Source organism: Macrobrachium rosenbergii, chromosome 14 (assembly GCF_040412425.1).
Source record: "Macrobrachium rosenbergii isolate ZJJX-2024 chromosome 14, ASM4041242v1, whole genome shotgun sequence".
Lineage (NCBI taxonomy): Eukaryota > Metazoa > Arthropoda > Malacostraca > Decapoda > Palaemonidae > Macrobrachium > Macrobrachium rosenbergii.
The window spans coordinates 37,419,884-37,437,383 of NC_089754.1; the positions used below are offsets into that span (position 1 = coordinate 37,419,884).

A 17,500-nucleotide genomic window follows, 5' to 3' on the forward strand; every position below is an offset into this window, starting at 1 on the left:
AATATTAGAGTATTAATATTGTGACTCTAAATCCCAGACAGGAATTACCAATGCGATTCCATAAATACGGAAAGTATTAATATTGTGATTCCAGAACACCAAGTGGTAATATGTAAGAATATGTAAAATGACAGAAATAAATGCACACACTCACACACACACACACACACACACACACACACACACACACATATATATATATATATATATATAAACCATTAAATATATATATGTGTATTACACTTCTCAAGAGCTTTTGTATAATCATGATATGCACTGTCAGGAGTTGTATAAAAATTACCATGCTTAATTTGACATTTGTCATCACACTAAAAATAACCTATCGTATTACCGATGTACAATAATATACATCTTTTAGTTTTGTGTATTATCCAAATCTCCAAATCACAAAAGAAACAAAAATGCAATATAATTCACTCTGGCATCCTTTTAAACTACCAAAAACAATGTCCCTGAGATGACAATTCCATGAAAATGGAGAAGACTAAGAGAAAAAGTAATGGGTAGAATGTTTCAGTTCAAAACAAATTCCATCCTTTTGCCAATTTCAAGGTCACCTTATTCCAATCTATTTATAACCTAGGTTGTTACCAAATGAATTTCGGAGTTCCTGATACTAAAATCATTTTTCAAAGGCTGCGGCGATAGTTTACAACTTAAAGCCGAAACTCGGTACAGAGGTTATTTTACAATGCCGACCATTTTTTTTTTAGCAACATAGGGAAACATTTTTAACATAGGGAAACATTTTTATCAGATTTTCTGCGAGGGCAAGAAAGACCTGACGTCAGGAAAATCAAACAGACTGGAGCTCGGAATATGATGAACTTCCTTTGAAAATTAGGAAAGATCCCAAAATACATTTTTTTTTGTGATAATCTTTCTTACGTACACAAAGACACACGCATGCATTTCTGTTGAAGTAAGTAATGTCTCATGGTCACACTTTCAAGTCATGCAATTAATTACATCACCAAGTCATTTTGGAATAAACGGGTACCTCTGACAATCGTGTCGACTCGTAACTCTCTCAAAGCTAATCTCATAAACTACAAACGCATACACACACACTCACACACACACAGCTTTACATCTCTTGCTTATCTATAATAACAGAATCCGAGTGTATCTCGTTTGTCCTCCCCCGCGTGAAAGTAGGGGAGACATGAAACAGCCACCTACCCCTGCAAACCTGTTTGTCCGCCCCCGGTGAGGGCGGGGCAGGTAAGGGAACGAGAGGGTAGGGGAGACATACACCCTTCCTCCTGAAAACCTGTTTGTCCGGCCCGGGTGGGGCCGGGTAGGTAGGGGAGTCATCCACCCTTTCCTCCTGCAAACCTATTTGTCCGGCCCGGGTGGGGGCAGGGTAGGTAGGGGAGACATCCACCCTTTCCTCCTGCAAACCTGTTTGTTCGCCCCAGGTGGGGCCGGGTAGGTAGGGGAACGGGAGACATTCACCCTCTTCCTACTGCAAACCTGTTTGTCCGCCCCAGGTGGGGGCGGGGTAGGTAGGGGATCGGGTGGGTAGGGGAGACAGCAGTGCCGGGTTCCAGCGCGCATAGCGTGCCAACCAGCTCGTTTTGGAATAATACGCGAACCTCTAACAACTGTGTTAACTCTTAACTAAGTGCCAATATCATAAACTATATATATATATATACACACACACACACACACACACACACCAGGCTCTCAGAAGCGAAAACAAACATTAGGACTCTTTTTTTTTTCTTCTTCTTTTTATGGTTTTACAGAACAGGGAGCGAGTCAAACCGGCCCAGCGAATCGCATTCAAAACACCAAGCCTTTGAAGCTGTTAACATCAATCCGTGGATATTGCAATAACTTTCAATACGCGTCTTTCGCACTCGAACCGCCAACTTCATTAGAATCGGAGCTTTGTTTAACGTCAACATCCCATGTAAAATGTCACAACTGATAGCCCAATGCATTTGGTACACACCAACCACACACACACACACACACACACACACACACACACACACACACACACACACAAGCATTTAACGTAAATAACATGGAGGTCACATTATCCTCTGAACAAAAAAAAAAAAAAAAAATATGCGACATTTTATATGAATGTATATTTAGTGTATATGTATGTATGTACAGCATATACGAGTATGTACGTGAGTATATATATATATATATATATATATATATATATATAAATATACATGTATATATATAAATATATATATATATATATATATATATATATATATATAAATATACATGTATATATATATATATATATATATATATATATATATATATATATATATATATATATATATATATATATATTTATATATATACACATAATAATAGTTGCCTAGATATATAGACAAACAGAAATATATACTAAAAGAGAGAGAGAGAGAGAGAGAGAGAGAGAGAGAGAGAGAGAGATATTCTTCTATTCACCATGAGGGTGTTGGGAGTAAAGCGAGAATGTCGACTGAGCGATGGGAGGCCGGCGGGAAGGGGAGAGAGAGAGAGAGGGACCTGAATAGGAGGAGGAGGAGGTGGAAGAGGGGTAGGGGGAGGGGTAAGGGGGTGGAGGGTTGAGGGAGGGGGTCGTCCGCCCCTCCCCAAAACCGTTGGGTAAAGCTGACCTGCCAACCAGCGCGTACTCCACAACTTCAGTTAAAACTCTTACCTAGAGATATACCAATGAGATTAGTATTGCCCAATGCACAAGCGTCGCGCCTAAGTGACGGTCCGTATTGTGGACGCACTATCAGAGTTAAATGTCACTATATCAATATCCTATGACAGTTAATTCACCCCCTTTTCAATATTAAAAGCGCAATGGATATTATGGGCATTTAACCGTAATCCTCGAAACGGACATTATAATGGGTGGCTTTATATATCCATTTGACTAATATTTTCATATTGTCCCTTTGTAGTTTTATGTATGCATGTATACATGTACACGTAAATGTAATATGTATGTATGTATGTATGTATATATGTACACGTAAATGTAATATAAATAAAAATGTAATGTAATATATATATAGATGTATATATATATATATATATATATATATATATATATATATATATATATATATATATATATATATATATATATACATACATACACTGTAGATAGGAGATCGATGCACGTGGAAACAGCATGTGATAAACTGGATGGCGTTAAGTAGTCAACAGTTCGTGCTCATATAAAAAAGCTTCTTTTTTTCTTGCGTTGACATGTGGCACTACTGTTTTCAAGTAAGCTACTTTCGAACAATCCGATGCTGTATGCAAATGGAGTGATTGATGACGTAGGAACTCTTAAGCTATGGGTACAATAAGACTTTAAAATAATTTTTTTTCGGTGCTTGTTATTTAAGGAGCAAAATGAAAGAAAAGGTAAGGTAACAGATTGAAATAAGTCCCTAAATATAGCAGTTTCAATGATGCCTTCGTTTTTTATTAGGAATCTGGTCGTCTTTGGACCGTCTACCTCCTGAAAAAAAAAAAAACAACTAAAGATATGTTTCAACATCAGGTCTCTTCAACCTTTGATCGCTGATGACAAAAACAGAACCATAGCTTTAATCCACTCGGTGTAGCATTTAAAATCCCATTTGAGGATACTTCAACAAAACTGTCTGAAAAGTTCTTCATATTTAAGAAAGCTATTCATTGCCTGAAAAAAATATCAAAACATCTGATACTAAGCAATTATTTTAATCCGAATCCTCACTATGAGGAGTGAAGGTAATAATGACACTATTCGCCTCAGTGGTGCCAAATCACACAACCGAAAATATTTCTTTTGATGTTCACCGACTGCGCTGAAAAGATCAAAAGAGCGGATACATTTCGCTGGTAGCACTATGTACTGATGGTACCTGTACTAAAATAACCATGAAATCTGGCCTAATTCGGATGGCAATCCCACCCCACCTACCTCCGGTCCACACACACACACACACACACACACACACACACACACACACACACACACACATACACACAGACACACACACACACACACACACACTTTGGTCCTGATACCACTGCCGTCTCTCGGAAGCTGAGATGACAGAGAACGGAAACATTTCTCAATCCTTTGGAATAAGACCTCATTTTTTATCTCTCTCTCTCTCTCTCTCTCTCTCTCTCTCTCTCTCTCTCTCTCTCTCTCTCTCTCTCTCTCTCTCTCTTATCTTTTTGCCCGTATTTTTCCTTGACTAAAGAGGATTACTGGGTTCTCTGTGCCAAACATGAACCTATGGGGACACAAAGCCTGCTTAATGTAATAATTATCACTTTATGAATAAGGTAATTCGCTTAACTTTTTCAGTTATTTGTTAAGTAATCCTGTAATTCCTATCAGTTAACAATCAACTGTCTTCAAAAATCTTAAAAAAAAAAGAAGGATTAAATCTATAGGAATATTTCATTTTAACAGCTTTATACCACCGACATCAACTTGCGATGCTGAGCTGGATATTGGATTTTATCCAGTCAGGATGCCAATACCAGGTGTGGAAGGATAACTCCATAATTAGGGTACCCGCACGTGTATGTATGTATGTATGTATGTATGTATGTATGTATATATATATATATATTGCAACGACTGGGGCCGTTTTCTCGCAAACTCACCCGTTTTTACATTTGCAAAGTTATGGAGAAAGAAGTAAAAAAATTAATGTGCCTCATTGACTACTAGAACTGGGGTTTCCACTCGCCCCTTTCATAAACCCTCTCCTTCATTCCCCAAAATGCTTAATTAAGCCTAATCCTCTTCTCTGTTCACAATGACCGCCTAAGGACTTACTTTCAGTTGACCATCGTACCTTCCTGGCGTCACGCAGGGCCAAGGAGGAGCCCACCCATAAAAGAGAAAGCTGGCGCTGCCATATTGAACATGAGGGTTATTCGACCATGTGATCATCATAGAAAACTTGACGAACATTGACCCTTGCGCCATCTACCAGAGAAGGCCCACATAATCCCCGAGGTTACTTATATGCGTGGCAACGGAAAACCAGAGAGACGCACGCCTGACGCAGAAGAGCTCAGATGTCCTTAACCTTGCCTGCCCTTTGAACCTACCACCAAGTGCTCGACCCCGAGGCTCGAAACAGAATCTGTGTAGTGGCATTATAATTCCCTCCTTCCTCACCAGTGCCCTATTGAAGAGAAAACCGTCATCTAGACGAAGGTAATGTACTGGAAATGAGTTTCTTAGTCAGTCACGATTCCTGTTATTTCTCTGCCTAAATTTTCATTTATTTTTTTCATTGTGCAATCACCCTCAGTAATTTGTGTTGGAGCATTCAGTGTTAACGTAATTACATTTAGTGTTGAACTGAGTTTCTGGCACCATCTGTGCATTCCTCAGTTTACCTTTTGAGCATCTTATTATTCCTGCAAATACATCGTCTTGCATGTCTGCAGATATTCCTCGACTGTGGAATCTCTCGGCTCTACGCCATGTGCAGTTCCCCTTCTACCCCTTCTGCGATGTTCCTGTTATGAAGACATCACCAGCGAGAATATTTATCCTGTGTAGAATTCATTCATTTAAGCAGACCTTATTCTTGTTGGCCAGTAATTCATCATTCTTCTGATCTGTGTTGTTATGTAAATATAATTAATTATGAGAACCCGTGAGTATACGTGACTCCCTCACATGAAGAAGGCCCTAAGCCATAGATTTCCTTTGTTTTGTCTACGAATTGTCCTAATATTGAGTCAGATGTGTGATAAATAAAAGGAACTCCCCTGCGTTATCCATTGCCACCCAGAGTCAAGTAAGTACCCCTAAACATTCATAGCAATATAATATATATATATATATATATATATATATATATATATATATATATATATATATATATATATATATATATATATATATATATATATATATATATATATATATATATATATATATATATATATATATATATATATATATATATATATATATATATATATATATATATAATACAGCTGTTCATAATCGCCTGAAATGGAACGAGAGAGAGAGAGAGAGAGAGAGAGAGAGAGAGAGAGAGAGAGAGAGAGAGAGAGAGAGAGAGAGAGAAAAAATGCAAAAATATGTATAAAAATATGAAGAAACACTTACTATTTCTGCCACCAAGAAAAACTTCAAAAATCACAGACCCCTTATCCGAAAAAATATCTATATTACCAAAAAAAAAAAAAAAATCTTTAATTTCGACAACAGAGTATCAGCTGGTTTTAAAGCCACTATTTTGATGTGTTTCATTTTCCAGGAATTTCTATACCATTCCTCTCGCGCGCATCCTCCCCCCCAAAACCCTCAAAACATTTAAAATCCCTGGAAAAGATTACCAAGTTATTTTGTTCGCATAAACACTGATTAAAAGCTCGCCGACTTAATTGCATTATCATGCCTAAAGGCCCTTTTTTTGTTTTTTTTTTAGGTCTAAAAATGGTTAAGGCCCACGCAACGTGACTGACTCTTCTCCGGGTATCCTGTTCTGGTGCATCACAAAAGCATCTTTTTTTTTTTTTTATATTCAGACATACTGAATACTGGACAGAGGTTATTGATTATTGGGGGCACATCCACAATGCATCTTCCTTTTTTTTTCTTTTACCAATACTGTGGCAGAGGTGACAAACGCTTCATAAGATGATGTCACAGTGCAGCGTCTTTGAAAAGAGGGTGAAGATGCTCTCATATACGATAGGTATTACATGTCGTCGTGGTACCTTCTGAGCAAGAGACCGTATTTCAAATCAATAAGTGCATTAACGTAATTTACCATACCTGCATGTACCTCTCTCCTTTATTTAGTTATTTAGGTAGAAAACTCTCTCTCTCTCTCTCTCTCTCTCTCATTTTTTATCTCTCACACACACATAATTTATTATATCTCCATGCATCTCCTTTATTTAGTTATTTAGATAGAAAACTCTCTCCCTCTCTTTCTTTCTCTCTCTCTCTCTCTCTCTCTCACACACATAATTTAGTATATATATCCACGTATCTCTCCCTTTATTTAGCTATTTAGGTAGGCAACACCCTTCGTAGTCTTCTCTCTCTCTCTCTATCTCTCTCTCACACACACACACACACAAACACAGAGACTTGATGCATGCTGTATCCGACGCGTCACTTTGAAGATAACTGCGTCCCCTAACTTGATATACACTAATGAAATACAGCGGTGCTGTAACGTATGAATCTCATTTCTCAGCAAAATACCCGTCCCTTAACAAATTAAACTAAAGGTCCACCTACCTCCTGAGTGACATCCAATCTCGCTGCTCCAAAGCAGAAACGAGGCAAGTAATATTCCTTCTTCGCCCTCCCCCACCCTTTTTTTTTATTTCGAGCCTATTTTCAACTATTACTGGTGACCCAATTATAAACTATATAGGTTATATGCTTTTAAAGTAAGAGTCAACCACCTATCTATTAATTCGGCGACTTTAATCTAACTTGTTTGTGACAGGTTTGTGATAACTTGTCGACATGTTTGTGGTAAGTCGTCGACATATTTGACACTCCTTAGAATTCCTGAGAAGAAGAAAAATAATTTTGATTGATTCCTCCTCCCTTCCATTTTTTATTTCGAGCCTATTTTAAGTTATTACTGGTGAATCAATTATAAATATTTCCTCTCTAACTAAGAGCAAATGCTATACCACACTTCCCAATTTAGGTTGTAAACTTTTGAATTTAGGTTGTAAACTTTTAAAGTAAGAGTAAACGACCTATTTCTATTAAGTCAGTGACTTGTATTCAACACGTTTGTGACGTGTTCGTGTTAAGTTGTCGAAATGTTTGAAACTCCTTAGGAGTCAACAGATGAAGAAAAATAATTTTTAATGATTTTTTTTCATTTTTGGGTTACAGTCCCGTTAATTCTGAGCAAGACTGTTTAGTTCAATACTCAGCCTTCCGTATCAGGCCACTCTGATCAACATTCAGTGACGTATAAAGCAACTGCGTGGGAAAGCTCTTAACCAGATAATTACCTTCATATACCCCCATGAGCTTGTTACCCACAAACAGTTAAAAGCGGGGAACCTGGCATTATTTTCTTGTTAAGGGAACGTGGATACATCATATACTTCTTTTTTTTTCCGAACCTGAGGGTCGCTGTTATTCGGCCTATTTCAGCTTCCTGTGATGAACAGGAGACACAGAACAGAACAGAACAAAACAGAATTTAGGCCAAGCGCTGGGACCTACGGGGTCATTCAGCGCTGAAAGGAAAACTGACAGTATGAAGATCTGAAAGGTGTATACAGGAGGAAAACCTCGCAGTTGCACTATGCAACAACTGTTACAGAGGGTGGAAAGTCAGCTGGGAGAAAGAGAATATGAACCGAGGCACAGTAAAAGGAATGAAAGAGGTTGCAGCTAGGGGCCGAAGGAACGCCGCAAAGACCCTTAAGTAATGCCTACGGTGCACCGCATGATATGCACCGACGGCACTACCTCCCCAAGGGGGTAAACAGGAGACACACCGAGGTAATATTAAGCACATGCAAGCAAGCAACCGTTAACTGTAAATAACCGTTACACAGAGTCAAATAAAACATTAATCAAAGACAACAAACTTTTCAAATTCCTGTTGTTGTTTACAGCAGTCTGGGTTCATGCGCAGATAACATGAAACAAAAATACGATCTCTCAGAGGGCCTAGAAATTAAATCCTCTCTCTCTCTCTCTCTCTCTCTCTCTCTCTCTCAATGTTAAGCAATTGAGTTGGCTGTCATCTGACGTCGGCTGGGTAAAGCAAAAGGGTTGTATGAGATTTGCATCGCGTTTGAGAAGGTCGTGCATGAGTGGGAGGGAACAATTACGGATTCGTTCATATCAGTATACATACATTAAAGAAGCATACACACATACATACATACACATACACACACATATATACTGTATGTATATATATATATATATATTATATATATATATATATATATATATATATATATATATATATATATATATATATATATATATATATATATATATATATATATATATGCATCATTTACAAGCTACAGTTCACTTTTTACAATGCCCTCTTAACCTCTCGATCTCTTCACATTTTTTTCTTTTTTGGATGCACTTGTCAGTACAAAGCCTAGATCCAAATGAAGAAATTCTGACGCAAGGGCACGACTCGAACCCCACATCCGGATTATCAAAACGAGGTAACGTTATCCACCTGACCGCGAATAAAGGCATAACAAGAAAAGGCATTTTTCACTGAAGTATGTATAAGTATGTAAGTTTCTCATGAATAATATATCACTAATTGCAAAGTATGGACGGCAATTCACACTGAAGTATGTATTAAACATAAATGTCCCTTTCAAATTTAAACACAGTAAATACCGCAAACAGCAAATAACTCAAACCCTTATGCGAAAGAGGAACGGATAAAGAAACCGACATTTGTGAGAAATAAAACCCGTTCCCCAAAAAAGGCGACAAAGAGCTTCCCAGGGGAGGTGTTAAATTCTAACTTCTTTATTGCCTCCCACCTATTCTTCCTCGTTTCGTCGCTGATGCTTCGGCTTTTTCGCCGGGCTTTGCGACAGACGTTTTTGTGAGGTTTTTCGTGAGGTTTTTGTGAGGTTTTGTATCTCCCAAGCCGCCCAGCACTCACACTCACATACACCTATTGTTACCACCTTCTCTAGCTGTGGGATAATAACGAAGAAGAAGAAGAAGAAGAAGACGAAGAAGAAGAAGAAGAAGAAGAAGAGGAGGAGGAGGAGGGGGAGAGGGGGGGAGGAGGCGAATGTTGAAAGAGAAGGAAGGAGAACGCAAGGAAAAGATAAAAAGCACAATTCTGTAGCTCAATATAAATGTAACGAGGGAGAGGTCAAAATACAGTACGTGATCACTGGGAATATAAGATGAGGATGAGAAAGAAACAAGGAAACGAAAGGAGAGGGAGAGAGCGAGAAACAAAGAGGGGACGAAAAGGGAGAAAGCAAGAAGAAAAAAAGAAGACCGGGAAGTTGAATAAAAAAAGGGTAAACAGGAAGAGGTCAAAATACAGTAGGTGATAACTGGAAAATGAGCATGAGAAAGAAGCAAGGGAACGAGGGAGTCAGAAACGTACGTGAGAGGGAAAAGAATAAGAGAGAAAGGAAAAGAAAGCGAGGAAAAAACTCCTTTCATCAAAGGAAAGGGAGAAACAAGTTCAGAAGTAAAAAAATTAACGCCGGGCCACTGAAATAATGGCAGGTATGGCAGTTCCCACTTTTTTCCCCACAAGAAGCCATGAAATATGCAGCTGGTTCGTGAGAGAGAGAGAGAGAGAGAGAGAGAGAGAGAGAGAGAGAGAGAGAGAGAGAGAGAGAGAGATGAGGACCACTAAGGAGGAATGTTACATTATCAAGGTCTGACAATGAAGTCTGATCTTAAATGTATTAGCACTTAATGTTCTTGGATATCAAAGAACATCTAAACATTTTGAAGAATGGGACCAAACTATTACATCTTTAATTATTGAAAGGCTCTTCAGGGATATGTCGAAAACCTTCGGCTTTTCAACTCAAAATTCTATATAAGACAACTCTAGATTTTTGTTCCCAATGCATCTCAGAAGAGATTCAAAGCTGGGTATGGTGTTGAACAGTCAAGCACTATATTTTATCAAAAATTTGCATTTAGTGCAGTAAATGAGGTAACTCAAGTTGAGCAATGCATTACACTTCTAAGCAAGAGATACTTAAGCAATATCTTTCCTAATTATGAAAACAATTAGTTCTACTTGATGATGGGGTTAAATTTACTGTTCCACTTGATGATGGGACTAAATTTACTCTAAGTTCTACTTGATGATGGGACTACATTTACTCAAGTTCTACTTGATGATGGGACTAAATTTAATCTAAGTTCTACTTGATGATGGGACTAAATTTACTCTAAGTTCCACTTGGTGATGGGACTAAATTTACTCTAAGTTCTACTTGATAATGGGACTACATTTACTCTAAGTTCTACTTGATGATGGGACTAAATTTACTCTATCTATAAGCAAAAACTACTTGACTGAAATACCACGAAAGTTGTCATATAATACATCGTAATTTTGTATATCTTATCAGTAAAAGATTTAACTCAAAAGGAAACACTTGGATAATACCTAATCACGCTGCCATGACTGAGTGCTGTGCTTGTATAGGAAGCCTCGTCTTTGTTAGTCACTGATAAGACAGTTATCTAGGCTTTATCTAGAAGAGATACTATGGCCTGATTGTGATTTGGTCAATAATAAAAGATAATTTGTATTTATACAGCAAAGTGACAACATACAGTAGTAATCAATGCCACGAACTACTCATAATGCGATAGCATTATCTCTGGTTATAAGTAAACGTGGAATCAGTACTAGAAAAATTTTAGGCAAAAATGACACACATGATCCCCCAAGTGGGCTTAGGCACAACGACGCCTCTTCATGTTCCCTCCCTCAGACAAATCAATACACAGAGGCCATGAGCGTTAAATTGCTAAAATTTGCAACGCACAGTAATTTGAAGTTCCTCGAATTCAAAGCGGACGGTCGCCAAAGCCATGCTATTTTGAACATACTTACGTAGGCCAGAACGTAATGCTTTTAACATAAAACATTCACCCTAGAGTATAATGCACTCACAGGGAACGGAAGTGACCTCCAGGTCAGAGGGCGTTTGAAAACAACTCGTTCCTGTGTCCTTATATCTCTATTTAGGTTCCTCATGATTTTCCTGCACTAAACATTCACTATCAAAATGCATGAATTGCTCAGTTTTTAAATCAATCATTTAAAAATATCAATATTTTCCTAAAAGATATGCAATAACGAAGTTGGTACAATTAAGTTTATATATATATATAATATATATATATATATATATATATATATATATATATATATATATATATATAATATATATATACAGTTATATATATATATATATATATATATATATATATATATATATATATATATATATATATATATATATATATATATATATATAATTTTTTCTGACAAAATAAGCAGTAACGGAAAAATATTGTGCGCGTATGCACTTTTCTGTTAACACAAATTTAACATTTTTTAGGATCCATGCCTTATTCAGTGACGAGTGTACCTGGTGAAGTCACAAGTTCCACGTCTTCCTCAGAGTATTCCTCAAAACCACTAGGTTTCAAGATCTGGATAAAGCTAATGCGAAACGCTGACACCAAAAATAGCTGAGCTAAAGGAGAGTACCCTAAAACATTCGTGCTTGCACATTAGACAAACTGGAGGAACGCTTATAACAGTAAATCAATAAAGATAGTGACAAAAATTGGACCATAACAGGTTTCATACAATAAATGATCCAATATAGAAATAATTAACATAAAATCTATTTGCGTTTTATCAAATGAAGATTAGCTTCTTATGCTTAACGAGAGAGAGAGAGAGAGAGAGAGAGAGAGAGAGAGAGAGAGAGAGAGAGAGAGAGAGAGAGAGAGAGAGAGAGAGAGAGGTGTGTCCTGACTCAAAACATGCTTCCAGTACGTCAAGAAATCAAGATATCAAAATGATCAACCTAAATATATATATATATATATATATATATATATATATATATATATATATATATATATATATATATATATATATATAAATATAAAACTTACATTACTCATGGAATGACAATTTAATGAAAAGTGTTACAATTTGCCACAGCCGTAATGGATTTCATTAACGCCACCAATTCTCATTTCATGCAGAGGAGGGGAAAAGGTATTAGTGGTTAATATCAGTCTGTATTATCAAGGACAAGATTCTAATGAATTCATCCTTAAAACAGAGCAGCATCCTTCAGTAAATGGTCACACTCCAGTGGAGGTGAGGATTACCTCGTCAAGGTCATCCAAGTCATTAATGAAATTTTAATTACAATACAATGGTACGCAGTCCAACTGAGTGCTGATCTCTCCTGACTGTAACTCTCTCTCTCTCTCTCTCTCTCTCTCTCTCTCTCTCTCTCTCTCTCTCTCTCTCTCTCCAATTCCGCTGAAATAAACTACGCTGACTGACCACCTGGTACATGTTTCAATGCTTTGGTCTACAGAGACGAAATCGGTATAACTGTACAGTGTTATAATAACTCCGTCCCTATCAGGGATCGAACCTGGGATCTCTCAGCTGTTAGGAATGTGCCAGTAGTGGTGAAAAATAAAGAAAAATATTTTCAAGAGAAATGGCCAAAAGATTTTCAATAAACGCATTAAAATTATCATAAAAAGAAGGCAAAATACATGCATACAAACTTGCAAGCAAGACAAACTAAATATATACATACAAGACAATATACAAACATACAAACATGACACAAACATAACCCATCCTTAAACCGGAATATTAAACTTGTACGAATATATATACATATATAATATAAAGTATATGTATATATATATATATATATATATATATATATATATATACATACATACATACATATACACATAAACCAGAATTCATATTGCGTTAACATCTGAAAAAATGACACGAAAAAAAAAAAAAAAAAATAAATAGAAATCGCTTTACACCACAACTTTAAACCTAATCATATCATTTCCATTTCATCGGCGGATCGATCAATCCGCTGTCTTTAAACGGATGTCCGCTGGACTTACGGACAACAAACTTTAATAAAAAGATTAAAGCAACCTTTCCGTTCAATTTCGTTCCGTCATTCAAGAATCACTGGCAATCGATTTCTGATACTGGACGAAAAGGAAACTGGAGACGTTTTATGTGATAAATCAATAAAAATGTCACAAATATAAGAAGACACGGGAAACACATCACGCAAAGATAAATGGCCATTAAAAAATTCAATAAATAAATAACTGGCACAAATTGAAGTAGCTACTGGGAACTCGAATCACACAAAATGGCGATTAAAGTAAATCACACAAATGTAATTACTTATTTTAAAAAATATATATTTAAAAAAAGTACTTACTAAGAGATTCACAGCCGGTATCCCGGTGTTTTTCCGGAATAAAATTTTACCAACGCACCTGACAAAGATGACACATTGTCACAGGGTATCTTACATCCCTACCTAATTTTTGACTGTATTCTGTATTACGAAAGTTGCATAATTCTGGTAATTATAAGAGCAACGCCGACTTCTAGTAGACATCGCCAGCAAACTCAGAGGAATGACTTTCGAAGATATAATGACGTAACTTATGACGTCATTAACTTGCTTCCGTCTCGATGGATAACTGGCTATTCGTGAAAAAGTCTCAACCACCGGCAACAATGAAATACAACCAATACTCCTTGTTTACACTAGTTAGTAGTAGTAGTAGTAGTAGTAGTAGTAGTAGTAGCAGTAGTAGTAGTAGTATCTAGGATTTATGCCATGAGGTCGAGTGCTGGAATCCTTGAAGAAAAGGGTTTCTACAAGTAATCCGAGAAATTACTTTATCACTATTTCTCCATTGAAAAATTATATAATTAAAAATTAATTGACAAAGTGAAGAAAACTTTGGCATTCGTCGTAACTCCTTTGATATTTTTCCTAATATGACAGTGACGATCATTGTAATAAATAGACAATTGCATAGGATTAGATTGGTAAGTGATCTTAACACAAAATGACCAACAACCCTCTATATCTCTTTTCCTTGCTAATATTCTGTAATTTTTTTATGCACTGCTTTTTCCTTGCTTGCTTTCCAACACCTCCAACTATTTCTCAGACCTGAATGACATTAATAGGTTCCACCCTTAGGCTGTGCCCTAAATTCAATGATCCAAATCAATCCAATCCACTTTGAAGTGAAGAGTGGCCAGTTTAAAATAGTAACCTGTCATGTATAAGGTGATAGGGAAATTAAAATGGAGATTGCCATTTATTTATAAAGTGGCTCGAACACCGTAAAGGTGTATTTTCTGTAAGTTTTGTCGCTGTTTGAGGAGTTGGTTTTTATAGTAGATCATTAAATAGATATATTTCGATTTATTGATAAGTATCAATATGTGTAATACATTTTTATAATGAAACAACTATTGTTAGGCTTATATGTTTCAAAAACATATTTTGCAAGTACAGAACTGAAACATCCAATACAGAAAAACAATTTATTCTCCATCGTTGTCCAGGAAGAGGTCTTCATCCTCATCATCAGTGGCATGTTTATGAAGACAGGTTCCACGCTCTCATGGATATTATCCAACGTCCAGTACTCCTCCTCAAAGCGCTGAGACTGACGAATTATACGAGCTCTGTCCACACCTCCAGGCAGTTCTTTATTGGAGGTGTTAGTCGAGCTCTCGGCTAGCATGCTGTTGGCCCAGCGTTCGACTCTCCGACCGACCAATGAAGAATTAGAGGAATTTATTTCTGGTGATAGAAATTCATTTCTCGTTATAATGTGGTTCGGATTCCACAATAAGTTGTAGGTCCCGTTGCTAGGTAACCAGTTGGTTCTAGCCACGTAAAATAAATTAATCTTCAGCTCAGGAGAGCTGTTAATCAGCTCAGTGGTCTGGTTAAACTAAGATATACTTAACTTCTTCACACCTCCGTGTTAGCGCAAAGCCTGGCCTCCTGTAACTTGGCCTGAAGGTCCGCCCTGGTGAATCGCCCTTTTATTCATTTACCTGTTCAAGCTTACGTAGGGTTTGCCACGGGCCTCCTCACTTCTAAACATTGTGCAAGTCGAATCGCAAAAGCTGTCCTGCAACCACAGGGACAATGACTTATCATAGCCGCCATTCTTGAAGCCTGGACAGGGTACGAATATTCATTCAGAATTTCAGAGACAGCTGTTTGTCGTCATCATCTTGTGGGAGGAGTCGGGACGTCATATGTTTACGTCACGTATAACTTTGAACCCATACATTAGAGTGTTCCGCCACTGGTTTCGGCTGCTTTATCTTACTCTTATGAATATACTTTTTTCTAATATAATTAATAAAGAATGCTGCCGAAAATTAGGTAGGGTTGTAAAGTATTCTATGGCTAAGTAACATCTCTGTCAAATGCACAGGAAAAAAGTTATTCCGGAAAAACACCGGGACAAAGGCTCTGAAACTCATAGTAAAAGTATAAAATGTGACATTTTACATCGACAGCTAACACGATTCTTAACATAATGAAGTTATCCACTACAAAAGAAAACATATTTCAAATATTTTGTAACTAATTAAAATACGACTGAGTTTTTTTTTAATTACCGTGGAACAAATATAAAAAAAATAATGACTGAAAAATGAGGAAATGAAGATGAATATATAACACTTCCTTTTTTATCAGTATGCAATTAATTACATAAATATTCAAACGTAAAAATTTAATCAACATTTTTTTCATCATTCTGTATAATAGTTAATGAAAGAAAAATCAACAATTAGGTATTTCAAACATAATTCTTTGCTGAATAAAACATCTACGTAGCCCAGGTAAAAATCAACGTGTGCAAACACACCGGCTTACAAACACACTAGCATACAAACACACTGGCATACAAACACACTGGCATACAAACACACTGGCGTACAAACACACTGGCATACAAACACACTGGCGTACAAACACACTAGCATACAAACACACTGGCATACAAACACACTGGCATTTTCTACAAACACACTGGCATAAAACACACTGGGGATACAAACAGGACTAGCATACAAACTCACTGGCATACAAACATGTACCTCTTTTCTGAGATAAGGATAATTCAGGGATAATGGCAGGACTCAAAGCCTTTCCGGAACCCACATACTGTGTGTGTGTGTGTGTGTGTGTGTGTGTGTGTGTGTGTGTGTGTGTGTGAGTATGAGGTGCGCGCGCGTGCGTGCATATTCCATGATCTCGGCACTCTTTCTCGTTCCCTGGAATTTCTCCAGCACTCCAGTTCCATTAGACAGATTGACTGACTGCGAGCATAAAGCGCGTCCGTGCGTACGTGATGGTGAGTGTGCGCGCGCCCGCAATTTACCTGACTTCTTTTCGGGTGAAAATAACTTAGACTTTTACTATCTATTGACCATCTTTTATATGAAGAAATTTGAACTAATGAGTGTTCGTATCGTTCGTGTAATTTTTTCTTACTTAACTATACTTAAATATTAACTTTTTTATGCAATTTATTACCTCCGCAAGTTTTGTTTTTGCTTCGAATTGTCTGTTTGTTTACTCACGCCCACATTGCATTCTGGGAGAGATAGGATTAAGTCTTTTGGAGAGAAGGGGCCTCTTGAAGGGCAGGTTCCAGGTTTGGGAACCCGAAATTCCATCTTAACAATTACGGATCACAGACTGTACTATTCAGTGATGCATCTGTTTCGAGGACTTGAAAAGTCGATTGTTAACGCCACGCGTATATTCGAGATATTATCAAAAATAAGTCATGAACAATGTTAGTAAACGTATGCACTGAAATGTT

General features: G+C 37.1%; 1 protein-coding gene and 1 long non-coding RNA gene across 7 annotated transcripts in view; one reads left to right on the plus strand and one right to left on the minus strand.

The window, feature by feature from the left end:
- LOC136845935 (phosphatase and actin regulator 3-like) overlaps window positions 1-17,500 on the minus strand; it is an 873,386-nt gene that overhangs the window by 488,300 nt on the left and 367,586 nt on the right. The window lies entirely within an intron of this gene.
- LOC136845607 (uncharacterized) lies at window positions 4,655-5,681 on the plus strand. The gene is made up of 2 exons (XR_010855198.1): window positions 4,655-5,236; window positions 5,473-5,681. It is a non-coding gene; the product is annotated as an uncharacterized lncRNA (long non-coding RNA).